The sequence below is a fragment of the Arachis hypogaea genome, chromosome 12, assembly GCF_003086295.3.
Source record: "Arachis hypogaea cultivar Tifrunner chromosome 12, arahy.Tifrunner.gnm2.J5K5, whole genome shotgun sequence".
Taxonomy (NCBI): Eukaryota; Viridiplantae; Streptophyta; class Magnoliopsida; order Fabales; family Fabaceae; genus Arachis; species Arachis hypogaea.
Genome location: NC_092047.1, coordinates 61,630,687 through 61,644,203, shown reverse-complemented (window position 1 = coordinate 61,644,203; position 13,517 = coordinate 61,630,687). Strand labels below are relative to the sequence as shown.

Below are 13,517 nucleotides of genomic sequence, written 5' to 3'. Positions count from 1 at the left end.
GTCTGTGGATGGTATGGTGTGGCTACCTTGTGTTTGACTCCATATTTTAGAAGCAATGTCTCTAATGGTTTGTTGCAGAAGTGGCTTCCTCCATCACTGATGATTGTTCTTGGAACCCCAAAACGGCAAAAAATGTGTTTTCTGAGGAAGTTCATGACTACCTTATTATCATTGGTTGGAGTTGCTATTGCTTCAACCCATTTGGAGACATAGTCTACTGCCACAAGAATGTAATTATTTGAGTATGAGGTGGGAAAGGGTCCCATGAAATCTATCCCCCATACATCAAACAATTCAAGTTCCAGAATGAATTGTTGTGGCATTTCATTTTTTCTTGGCAGGTTCCCCGCTTTCTGGCATTCATGGCAGTGCTTCACTAGTTCCTTTGCATCTTTGAAGATAGTGGGCCAATAAAAACCACACTGCAACACCTTAGCTGCTGTTCTTTCTCCTGCAAAATGTCCTCCATAAGTGGAGCCATGGCAGTCCCATAAGACTTCCCTTCCTTCTTCCTCTGATATGCATCTTCTGAGTATGCCATCCGAACATTTTTTGAACAAGTATGGTTCGTCCCAGATGAAGTATTTGGCATCATTTACCAATTTCTTCCTTTGATGCTTGTTAAATTCCAACGGCAAACTCCCAGTGGCCTTGAAGTTTGCTATGTCTGCAAACCAGGGTGCTTTGTGAATCACCATGAGTTGTTCATCAGGAAAGCACTCATTTATATGTGTGCTTTGTGCGCTTCCTTCTTCACATGGTATCCTTGATAAATGGTCTGCCACCTTGTTCTCTACACCCTTCTTGTCTTTGATTTCTATGTCAAATTCCTGCAACAAAAGAACCCATCTAATAAGTCTTGGTTTGGATTCTTGTTTAGCAAGTAAGTGTTTTAAAGCTGAATGATCAGTGAAGACAATGACTTTAGATCCAATGAGATAGGATCTAAATTTGTCAAATGCAAAGACTATTGCCAAGAGTTCTTTTTCAGTGGTTGTGTAATTCTTTTGGTTATCATTCAAGACTTTACTGGCATAATAAATCACATGTACCAAATTGTCTTTCCTTTGTCCTAACACTGCCCCAATAGCAAGGTTTGATGCATCACACATCAGTTCAAAAGGTAAGTTCCAATCAGGTGGGGCAATGATAGGTGCAGAGGAAAGTTTTTGCTTCAAAAGTTCATAGGCTAGCATGCAATTTTTATCAAATACAAAGGGTGTATCAGAGACAAGCAAGTTACTCAAAGGTTTGGCTATTTTAGAAAAGTCTCTAATAAACCTTCTGTAAAAGCCAACATGTCCCAAAAAACTCCTAACTGCCTTGACATTACTCGGTGGAGGTAGTTTTTCAATGAGTTCCACCTTAGCTCTGTCCACCTCAATGCCTCTATTAGAGATTTTGTGGCCAAGGACTATTCCTTCTGTGACCATGAAATGACACTTTTCCCAGTTTAATACTACGTTGGTCTCTTGGCATCTCTTAAGCACCAAGGCAAGGTGGTGTAGGCAGCTAGGAAAAGAATCTCCAAACACAGAAAAATCATCCATGAAAACCTCAATAAATTTTTCAATCATGTCCGAAAAGATGGACAGCATGCATCTTTGGAAAGTGGCAGGTGCATTGCACAATCCAAAGGGCATGCGTCTATAAGCAAAAACTCCATATGGACAAACAAATGATGTTTTCTCTTGATCTCTAGGATCAACTACTATCTGATTATAGCCTGAGTATCCATCCAGAAAGCAATAGTAAGCATGTCCTGCAAGCCTTTCAAGCATCTGATCCAAGAATGGGAGTGGGAAATGATCTTTTCTGGTGGCCTCATTGAGCTTCCTGTAGTCTATGCACATCCTCCACCCAGTGACAGTTCTTGTGGGTATGAGTTCGTTCCTCTCATTTGGCACCACAGTTATGCCACCTTTCTTGGGAACTACATGGATGGGACTAACCCATGGGCTATCAGAAATGGGGTAGATTACCCCTGCCTGCCATAACTTCATGACCTCCTTTTGTACCACTTCTTTCATGACGGGATTCAATCTTCTCTGAGCTTGAATGGCGGGTCTAGCATCCTCTTCTAACAAGATTTTATGCATGCATATGGATGAACTTATCCCCTTCAAATCAGCTAGGGTCCATCCAATGGCATCTTGATGAGTTTGTAGCACCTTGATCAATTCTTCTTCCTGTTCTTGGCTCAGGGCAGAGCTAATGATAACAGGATGGCTCTCATCACTACCCAAGTATGCATACTTGAGATTAGGGGGCAATGCTTTGAGCTCAGGTTTTGGTGCTTCCTTCTCTTCTTTCACTCTCTCTGGCATGCTTGGCATGGTTGTTTCAGCAGCGTTGATGTCACTAACTTCAATATCCTTGGTGAACTTCTCCTCTGCCACTACCTTTGTTGTTTCCTCAAAGGTTTCTTGTATTGCAATGTCCACTACATCCACCCTCATGCATTCCTTTAGTGATTCTGATGGATAGCTCATTGCCTTGAATACGTGAAACACCAATTTCTCGTCATGTAGTCTAAGAGTGAGTTCACCCTTTTGTACATCTATGATGGCTCCAGCAGTAGCCAGGAAGGGTCTTCCCAGAATTATTGAAGCTTTGGCTTCTTCCTCCATATCTAACACCACAAAATCAGCAGGAAATATAAAATCTCCCACTTTCACCAACAAATCCTCAACTATCCCATGAGGGAATTTAAAAGTTCGATCTGCCAATTGGAGGGCCATTCTTGTTGGTTTGGCTTCCTCAATCTTCATTCTTCTCATCATTGTTAGAGACATCAAATTGATACTGGCCCCTAAGTCACACAAGGCCTTCTCCACCATAACTTCTCCTATGATGCAGGGGATTTGGAAACTGCCTGGATCCTTCAATTTCTGAGGCAATTTGTGTTGAATGATGGCACTGCATTCTTCAGTCAACAACACAGTTTCCTCATTTCTCCAGCTTCTCTTCTTGGTCATTAATTCCTTTAAGAATTTTGCATAGAGTGGCATTTGCTCTATTGCCTCAGCAAACGGAATGTTGATTTGAAGCTTCTTGAAAACCTCCAAGAACCTGGAGAATTGGCCATCCTTTTCACTTTTCATCAAACGTTAAGGATATGGTGCTTTAGGTGTATAAGGCTTCAGGACCTCTTTTTCTTTTTCTTTTGTTGCAGACGGTGTAAAAGATTGTCCTTGTTCCTTGTCTCTCACATTTTCCTTTGCTTCATCCTCTGTGGTTTCCTTTGAGATCTCCTTTAGATTCTTTCCACTTCTGAGGGTTATGGCCTTACATTCTTCCCTTGCAATAGCCTTGGCAGCATGAGAAACGCTTGGCCCAGGGGTTTGCTTAGACAAATACACAATTTGATTTTCTAGCTTCTGGATGGCAGCTCCTTGGTTTTGCAGGTTAGAATTTACTTCTTCCTTAAAGGCTTTCAATTCGGTTATGTCTTGACTCATGGTCGCAAGCATTCCTTCTATCCTGTTTAATTGATCTTGAAATTGTTGGTTCGGATTAGGTTGGGTAGGTTGATTATTTTGGCCATGATATGATGGTTGGGAGTAGGTGTTTTGTGTGGCTTGGTATGATCTTTGGTTGGAGTTTTGGTATGTGGAATTGTTGTGTTGGTTATGGTTGTAAGGTTTGTGGTTTTGTGGTTGGGTTTGTTGGTTCCCCCACCCAAAGTTTGGGTGGTTTTTCCATCCTGGGTTGTAAGTGTTGGAATGTGAATCATATGATTGCCTTTGTTGGTTTCCCACATAGTTGGCCTCTTCCCAATCACCTCCTTCAGTGCTTACTTCCTCTTGATCTTGTGTGTGTATTGCAGCCACTTGCTTTATTTCTAATTTCCTGGTGAGCTCTGCTAGTTGCTTGGCAAACACCTTGTTTTGGGCTAAAATTGTATCAACATGGTTCAGCTCCATGACTCCCTTAGTGTTGTGTCTCTCTGAAGCATAGTAGTACTCATTCTCAGCCACTGTCTCAATCACTTCAATGGCTTCTTCCACAGTCTTTTTCCTGTTCAATGAACCTCCTGATGAATGGTCTACAGCCTTCCTTGATTCATAAGAAAGTCCATCATAGAAAATATGCAATTGCACCCAGTCATGGAACATGTCTGGTGGGCATTTCCTTGTCAAATCCTTGAATCTCTCCCATGCCTCGTAGAGAGTTTCACCATCTTGTTGTCTAAAAGTCTGAACCTCAGATCGAAGCCTATTGACCTTTTGTGGGGGGTAGAAACGTGCCAGAAACTTGCTTTCCACCTCATCCCAGGTTGTTAGGCTCCCCCTTGGGAATGATTCCAGCCACTTAGCTGCCTTGTCCCTAAGTGAAAATGGGAACAAGAGCAGTTTATAGGTATCTTCCTGGACTCCATTGGACTTCACAGTGTCGCAAATTCTCAGGAATTTTGTGAGATGTTGGTTTGGATCTTCATTAGCACTCCCACCAAATGAACAATGATCCTCCACAAGTGATATTAGCTGTGGTTTGAGTTCAAAATTGTTGGCCTGAATGGGTGGTTTCTGAATGCTGCTACCACAATTCCCAGAGGTTGGGTTTATGTATGAACCAAGAACTCTCCTCTCAGGAATGGCATTGTTTCCATCAGCCCTCTCATGGTTGTGAACTTCTCTATCCATGTTGAGATCTAAAGCTTCCTCAAAATTGTCCTCAAATTCTCCTTCAGATTCCTCTTCTCTCAGTACTCTCTTCCCTCTTGCTTCCCTTCTAATTCTATGAAGGGTCCTCTCTGGTTCGGTATATGGAGGAGTTGATGTCTCTCCTCTCCTACCTGTCATACAAGAACACAGCACAGGCACCAAACAAGTGAAATACTCTTGGTTAATGGAAGAGTATGGTTAGAGCAGTTGAGGAATTAATTCAAATAGTTAGTGAGTCAGTGAGTTAGTTGCTTGAATTTAAAGGCATAAAGAAAGAAAGCATGTAACAGAGTGCAGAAATTAAAATTCAACAAGTAACTTGAACTGAATTAACAAGGCAAGAAAAATGCTCAATCTAGTTAACTTCCAATTTGAGAATTGTCAATCGAAAACCAATCCCCGGCAACGGCGCCATAAACTTGATGCGCATAAACTTGTTATGCTACGATTTAGGAAATTGCACGATCGGCAAAATTCCTTCCGGCAAGTGCACCGGTTATCGTCAAGTAAAAACTCACAATAGAGTGAGGTCGAATCCCACAAGGATTGGTTGAGTGAGCAATTCGGATTAGAAGTATGTTCTAGTTGAGTGGAATCAAGATTTAGATGAGAATTGCGGAATGTAAAATTGCATGAATTAAAGAGCGAGAAGCTAAATTGCTAAAATTAAAAGGGATGGGGGTGATTGCATGAATTTAATTGCAGAATGTAAAGAGAAAGTGGTAAATCAGAAATGGGGAGTTCATTGGGTGTTAGGAGCTATTGAGATCTCCGAATCAAAACAACTTTTATCCCTTCCTCAACCAATGCATTCATTGAATTTTGCTTGGCAATCTTATATGATTGGATCCCAATCCCTTGGCTCACCAATTCTCTCTAAAAACAAACAAATTCCCAATCCCTTGGTTTAAATGTTTATAAGAAGAGATGATGCTCGATCACTGATTATACCACACAGTTTCATGAACCACAATTTGGTAGGATTACATGTCACAATATCCATCCAAACCCCAATCCAATTCACTGTGAGAAAGCTTCTCTAGCATGAATCCTCCATTCCTTTCCCAAGGTTCCGAAGGATTCCAATTATGGGCAGTTTCTTTCCCAAGACAACTACCCAATGGAATTAGATCGAGAAGCTTTCTAACAAAATTCAAGAGAAAAGATTGAAGAAGAAGATAAAACTATTATTGATTCATTGAATTACAATAGAGCTCCCTAACCCAATGAAAGGGGTTTAGTGAGTCATAGCTCTGAATTCAATTACAAAACTAAAGGAAAATGATCCAAAGTTCTCTGTGTGTAAAAACTTCTCCTAACTAACTTAAATTCTATCCTATTTATACACTTTCTAAATTGAGCTTCTGTTGTGTTTCTTGGGCTTTGAGGCCTTTCCCTGATTTCCTTTTGCTTTGGGTTTATGGTCCATAATCCTGATGAGGCTGTGATCCAATTCTGTAACATTCATTGAGCAAACTTAGTGATAAACAAGTAATGACACAAGACTCAACAAATTGAAGCTCTCATCAATCCATAAACCATGACATTCAATTGGGTTTCATACCATAATATGTTCAAGTTAATGTTTGTGCTCAAATGCTACTTAAACTTCAATATATTTGGCCCAGAAACCCCTTTCAAAAAGTGGCGTTTAAGTTGAAGTTTAAGTTTCAGTTTAAGGTTAAACTGAAACTTAAACATGGAAATGGAAGAAAGCAACCCAGGAGTGTGAAATGTCGAACACGTTTAAGCTTCAGTTTAAGGTTAAACTGAAGCTTAAACGTGGAAATGAAGAAAGCAACCCTGGAGGAGCAATTGGGTCGAACACGTTTAAGCTTCAGTTTAAGGTTAAACTGAAGCTTAAACGTGGAAATGAGAAAGCAACCCTGGAGGAGGGAAATAGTCGAACACGTTTAAGCTCCAGTTTAAGGTTAAACTGGAGCTTAAACGTGGAAATGCTCCTGGTGCCTTTCTTACTTCTGGCGTTTAACCTCCAGTTTAAGGTTAAACTGGAGGTTAAACGTGGAAATGCTTCCTGGTGAGAAATTGTGTCGAACACGTTTAAGCTCCAGTTTAAGGTTAAACTGGAGCTTAAACGTGGAAATGCTCTCTTGGTGAAATTCTCATTCTGGCGTTTAACTTCCAGTTTAAGGTTAAACTAGAGGTTAAACGCCAGTTCCAGCATTTCTTAGCCTTCATGATTCTGGCGTTTAAGCTCCAGTTTAGGCTTAAACTGGAACTTAAACTCCACATGTGATATTCAAGCTTCCTTTATTGATTTTGTTGCTTCCTTGCCTAGCCTCTTCTTCCCTGAAATCATCCAAACAATTGCATCAAAGTCTTGCAAAATTTCATGAGAAATCTTCCATTCATAGCATTCAAGTAATATAACTAAAACTCATGGATTTTGCATCAAAATCATACTGTTTGGATGGTTCATTGCTTTGTTATTCATTTAACCATTCTTGGTTACTTTAAGCTCAAGAAAATGCATAAGACAACTAAAACTAACAGAAAAATGCTAGTGAAACTAGCCTAAGATGCCTTGGCATCATTACCCCCCCTCCCTTCCCTATATAAAGCCCTCCATTCTTCTTCATTTTCACACAACACAACCCTCTCTTCCCCTTCTTGGCCGAATACACCCCTCCCCCCTCTCCTCCATATTTTCTTCTTCTTCTTCATCTATTCTTTCTTCTCTTGCTCGAGGGCAAGCAATATTCTAAGTTTGGTGTGGAAAAAGCATAAGATTTTTGTTTTTCCATTACCATTGATGGCACCCAAGACCGGAGAATCCTCTAGAAAAGGGAAAGGGAAGACAAAAGCTTCCACCTTCGAGTCATGGGAGATGGAAAGATTCATCTCCAAAGCTCATCAAGACCACTTCTATGATGTTGTGGCCAAGAAGAAGGTGATCCCCGAGGTCCCTTTCAAGCTCAAGAAGAATGAGTATCCGGAGATCCGACATGAAATCCAAAGAAGAGGTTGGAAAGTTCTAACAAACCCCATCCAACAAGTTGGCATCCTAATGGTTCAAGAGTTCTATGCCAATGCATGGATCACTAGGAACCATGATCAAAGTAAGAACCCAAACCCAAAGAATTATATTACAATGGCTCGGGGGAAATACTTAGATTTTAGTCCGGAAAATGTGAGGTTGGCGTTTAACTTGCCTATGATGCAAGGAGATGCACGCCCCTACACTAGAAGGGTCAACTTTAATCAAAGGTTGGACCAAGTCCTCATGGACATATGTGTGGAAGGAGCTCAATAGAAGATTGACTCCAAAGGCAAGCCGGTTCAATTAAGAAGACTGTACCTCAAGCCTGTGGCTAGAGGATGGCTGGAGTTCATCCAACGCTCCATCATCTCCACTAGCAACCGATCTGAAGTTACTGTGGATCGGGCCATCATGATCCATAGCATCATGACTGGAGAAGAAGTAGAGGTTCATGAAGTTATCTCCCTTGAACTCTACAAAATAGCCGAAAAGCCCTCTCGTGGGGCAAGGCTAGCTTTTCCTCATCTTATTTGCCATCTATGTTACTCAGCTGGAGCTTTCATAGAAGGAGACATTCTCATTGTGGAAGAGAAGCCCATCACTAAGAAAAGGATGGAGCAAGCAAGAGAGCCCATTCATGGATCTCAAGAGACGCATGAAGCTCATCACCATGAGATCCCGAAGATGCCTCAAATGCATTTTCCTCCACAAAACTATTGGGAGCAAATCAACACCTCCCTAGGAGAATTAAGTTCCAACATGGGACAATTAAGGGTGGAACATCAAGAGCACTCCATCATCCTTCATGAAATAAGAGAAGATCAAAAAGCAATGAGGGAGGAGCAACAAAGACAAGGAAGAGACATAGAAGAGCTCAAGGACATCATTGGTTCCTAAAGAAGGAAACGCCACAATCACTAAGGTGGACTCATTCCTTGTTCTTATTTTCTGTTTTTCGTTTTCTTAATGATAAGTGCTTATCCATGTTTGTGTCTTCATTACATGATCATTAGTATTTAGTAACTTTGTCTTAAAGTTATGAATGTCCTATGAATCCAACACCTCTCTTAAATGAAAACTGTTTTAATTCAAAAGAACAAGAAGTACATGAGTTTCGAATTTATCCTTGAACTTAGTTTAATTATATTGATGTGGTGACAATGCTTCTTGTTTTCTGAATGAATGTTTGAACAGTGCATATGTGTTTTGAAGTTGTTGTTTAAGAATGTTAAATATGTTGGCTCTTGAAAGAATGATGATAAGGAGACATGTTATTTGATAATCTGAAAAATCATAAAAATGATTCTTGAAGCAAGAAAAAGCAGCAAAAAACAAGGCTTGCAGAAAAAAAAAAGAAAAAAATATATAGGCGAAAAAAAAAAAAGAGAAAAAGCAAGCAGAAAAAGCCAAAAGCTCTTAAAACCAAGAGGCAAGAGCAAAAAGCCAATAACCCTTAAAACCAAAAGGCAAGGGTAAATAAAAAGGATTCCAAGGCTTTGAGCATCAGTGGATAGGAGGGCCTAAAGGAATAAAATCCTGGCCTAAGCGGCTAAACCAAGCTGTCCCTAACCATGTGCTTGTGGCGTGAAGGTGTCAAGTGAAAACTTGAGACTGAGCGGTTAAAGTCAAGGTCCAAAGCAAAAAAAGAGTGTGCTTAAGAACCCTGGACACCTCTAATTGGGGACTTTAGCAAAGCTGAGTCACAATCTGAAAAGGTTCACCCAATTATGTGTTTGTGGCATTTATGTATCCGGTGGTAATACTGGAAAACAAAGTGCTTAGGGCCACGGCCAAGACTCATAAAATAGCTGTGTTCAAGAATCATCATACTGAACTAGGAGAATCAATAACACTATCTGAACTCTGAATTCCTATAGATGCCAATCATTCTGAACCTCAATGGATAAAGTGAGATGCCAAAACTATTCAAGAGGCAAAAAGCTACAAGTCCCGCTCATCTGATTGGAGCTATGTTTCATTGATAGTTTGGAATTTATAGTATATTCTCTTCTTTTTATCCTATTTGATTTTTAGTTGCTTGGGGACAAGCAACAATTTAAGTTTGGTGTTGTGATGAGCAGATAATTTATACGCTTTTTGGCATTGTTTTTAGTATGTTTTTAGTAGAATCTAGTTACTTTTAGGGATGCTTTTATTAGTTTTTATGTTAAATTCACATTTCTAGACTTTACTATGAGTTTTTGTATTTTTCTGTGATTTCAGGTATTTTCTGGCTGAAATTGAGGGACTTGAGCAAAAATCAGATTCAGAGGTTGAAGAAGGACTGCTGATGCTGTTGGATTCTGACCTCCCTGCACTCAAAGTGGATTTTCTGGAGCTACTGAACTCAAAATGGCACGCTTCCAATTGCGTTCGAAAGTAGACATCCAGGGCTTTCCAGCAATATATAATAGTTCATACTTTGGCCGAGTTTAGATGATGTCAAAGGGCGTTGAACGCCAGTTCTACGCTGCTGTCTGGAGTTAAACGCCAGAAATACGTCACAAGCCAGGGTTGAACGCCAGAAATACGTTACAAACTGGTGTTCAACTCCAAGATTGACCTCTACACGTGTAACATTCAAGCTCAGCCCAAGCACACACCAAGTGGGCCCCGGAAGTGGATTTATACATCAATTACTTACTTCTGTAAACCCTAGTAACTAGTTTATTATAAATAGGACTTTTTACTATTGTATTAGAGATCTTTGATAAGTTTTATGCTATCTTAGACTTTCATGGGGGCTGGCCATTCGGCCATGCCTGAACCATTATCACTTATGTATTTTCATACGGTAGAGTTTCTGCACTCCATAGATTAAGGTGTGGAGCTCTGCTGTTCCTCAAAGATTAATGCAAAGTACTACTGTTTTTCTATTCAATTCAACTTATTCCGCTTCTAAGATATTCATTCGCACTTCAACCTGAATGTGATGAACGTGACAATCATCATCATTCCCCCACGAACGCGTGCCTGACAACCACTTCCGTTCCACCTTAGATTGAATGAGTATCTCTTAGATGTCTTAATCAGAATCTTCGTGGTATAAGCTAGATTGATGGCGGCATTCATGAGAGTCCGGAAAGTCTAAACCTTGTCTGTGGTATTCCGAGTAGGACTCTGGGATTGAATGACTGTGACGAACTTCAAACTCGCGAGTGCTGGGCGTAGTGACAGACACAAAAGGAGGGTGAATCCTATTCTAGTATGATCGAGAACCTCAAATGATTAGCCGTGCTGTGACAGAGCATTTGGACCATTTTCACAAGAGGATAGGATGCAGCCATTGACAAGGGTGATGCCTCCAGACGATTAGCCATGTAGTGACAGCGCATCGGACCATTTTTCAGAGAGGATAAAAAGTAACCATTGACAACGGTGATGTCCTTACATAAAGCCAGCCATGGAAAGGAGTAAGACTGATTGGATGAAGACAGCAGGAAAGCAGAGGTTCAGAGGAACGAAAGCATCTCTATACACTTATCTGAAATTCTCACCAATGATATACATAAGTGTTTCTATCCTTATTTTCTATCTATTTATTATTTATGTTCGAAAACTCCATAACTATTTTATATCCGCCTGACGGAGATTTACAAGGTGACCATAGCTTGCTTCATACCAACAATCTCCGTGGAATCGACCCTTACTCACGTAAGGTTTATTACTTGGACGACCCAGTGCACTTGCTGGTTAGTTGTATCGAAGTTGTGAATGAAAAACAATTTATTAAGACGTTCGTACATAGTTTTTGGCGCCGTTGCCTGAGATCCCAATTTCGTGCACCAGTGTGCCTCTCTTCTAATTCTTTCTTGTGAACTTCAGCTACAATTTCATCTATGACTTCACACTGGAAGATAGAATGATCTTCTGGAGGGTTGTTTATGACTCCATTCAGATTGAAGATTACTATTCGGCCATCTATTTCAAAAGAGTATGTTCTTGAAAAAGCATCCAATTTGAATTTTGATGTCTTCAGGAATGGTCTTCCAAGTAAGATTGATGATGGCTTATCTGAGTCATTATGGGGAATCTCCAAGATATAAAAATCAGTGGGAAATGTAAGCCCTTTAATGTTCACTAAAACATCTTCAGCAACTTCAGCCACTGTAATAATGCTTTTATCTGCTAACACAAAACGAGCTGCCGACCTTTTTAAGGGAGGGAGCCTCAAAATATCATATATAGACAAAGGCATTATACTAACACATGCTCCTAAATCACATATACAATCATAAATTACTACACCACCATTAGTACAACTAACTATACAAGGACCTGGGTCACTACACTTTTCAGGCAATCCTCCCATTAAAGTAGATATGGAACTACCTAAAGGAATAGTTTCTAATTCATTAATTTTATCCTTATGTATACATAAATCTTTTAGAAACTTTGCATACTTAGGTACCTGTTGAATAACATCAAAAAGAGGAACAGTTACCTCAACCTTTTTGAATATTTCTACCATTTTGGGATCAGGTTCCAGCTGCTTCCTGGGCTTCCTTGCAAGTTGTGGAAATGGAATGAGAGTGGTGTTTTCTGCAGTGTCTGTGCCTTTTGATGCTTCCTCCTGTGGTTGGGCTTCTTCTTTTTCAGTTATGTCCTGTATGTCCTCTTCCTCTTCAACATCTTCTATCTCTACTACCTCTTCAGCTGAAGCGTGTTCTGGTGAGCTTAGCTCCTCCTGATTCCTCTCTTGCAGTGTGGTTCCGGACCTTAGGGTGATGGTTAAGAGGGGATTCCAGTGGAGCTCGAAGGTTGGTTACTGGAATTTCGCATTGATCCAATCTGTGAGACAAGAGCTTGTAAAGTAGAGGCCAGACCATTCAGACTGGCATTAATGTTATTCATAATATTATTTTCCATGGTCTGTTCTCTTCGCTCAAAAGATTGTAGTAACTCTTCATTAGGAGATGAAGAAAGATGAGTAAATTGAGAGGTCTGCTGTTGGGTATTCTGTGGTTCTTGGGATTGCCTTAAGTGAGGTGCTCTGTAAGGTTGATTCTGCTGCCTGTTGTTGTTATTATTCCACCTCTGATTTCCCTGATTATCTCTGCCTCCTCTATTACTGTTGTCCCTCAAATTCTGGTTAGAATTATCCTGCCATCCATGGTTATGATTTTCACCTTGATTGTACCCTTGGTTGGGGCGGTCATAGAAGTTATGAGTGGATGCCACCATGTTGTCTTCCTGCTGGAGCTGTGGGCATTCATCAGTATAATGGCTATAATCAGCACAAATTCTACAAACTCTCTGTGGGACTAATTGTTGGCTTTGCTGTGGTGGAGAAGGTTGAGCTTGCTGAACTTGTTGTTGATTCAATTGCATTTGCTTCAGCAAGTTGGTCATTTCACAGATACTCTGAGCTAGAGCAGCAGTCTCTCTGCTAGAGGATACTTCTGCAACGGCTTTTGAATGGCCTTGTTTCTGCCTGTGGTTCCTAGTAGATTCAGCTAAGTCGCTAATCAATTGCCATGCCTCATCAGTGGTTTTGTACTTCTTCATAGACCCATTGCTAGCACTTTCCAATGTGGTCTTATCTTGGGGCCTCATACCCTGTGTGATATAGATGAGTAACACTATCTTGTCAATCCTGTGGTGGGGGCATGCTTTCAGAAGATTATTGAAGCGCTCCCAGTATTCAAAGAGAGTCTCGTTGTCATCTTGAACAATCGTGGAAATGTCTTTTCTCAGTTTATCAGTAACCTCAGATGGAAAGAATTTTTCCAAAAATTCTTTTCTGAGTGTATCCCAGTTGGATACATTCGCTAGGGGTTGAGTGTAGTACCACTCTGTTGCTTTTCCCTCAAGAGAAAACGGGAAAGCTTTCAGCAAAATTGATGTTT

General features: G+C 40.5%; 2 non-coding genes across 2 annotated transcripts; both read left to right on the top strand.

Moving 5' to 3' along the window:
* Window positions 1-4,116: 4,116 nt before the first annotated feature.
* Window positions 4,117-4,220, top strand: LOC112731222 (small nucleolar RNA R71). Its single transcript, XR_003167010.1, has one exon. It is a non-coding gene; the product is annotated as a small nucleolar RNA R71 (small nucleolar RNA).
* Window positions 4,221-13,261: 9,041 nt separating this feature from the next.
* On the top strand, window positions 13,262-13,368 carry LOC112730844 (small nucleolar RNA R71). The gene has a single exon (XR_003166650.1). It is a non-coding gene; the product is annotated as a small nucleolar RNA R71 (small nucleolar RNA).
* The last annotated feature ends 149 nt before the right edge of the window (window positions 13,369-13,517 follow it).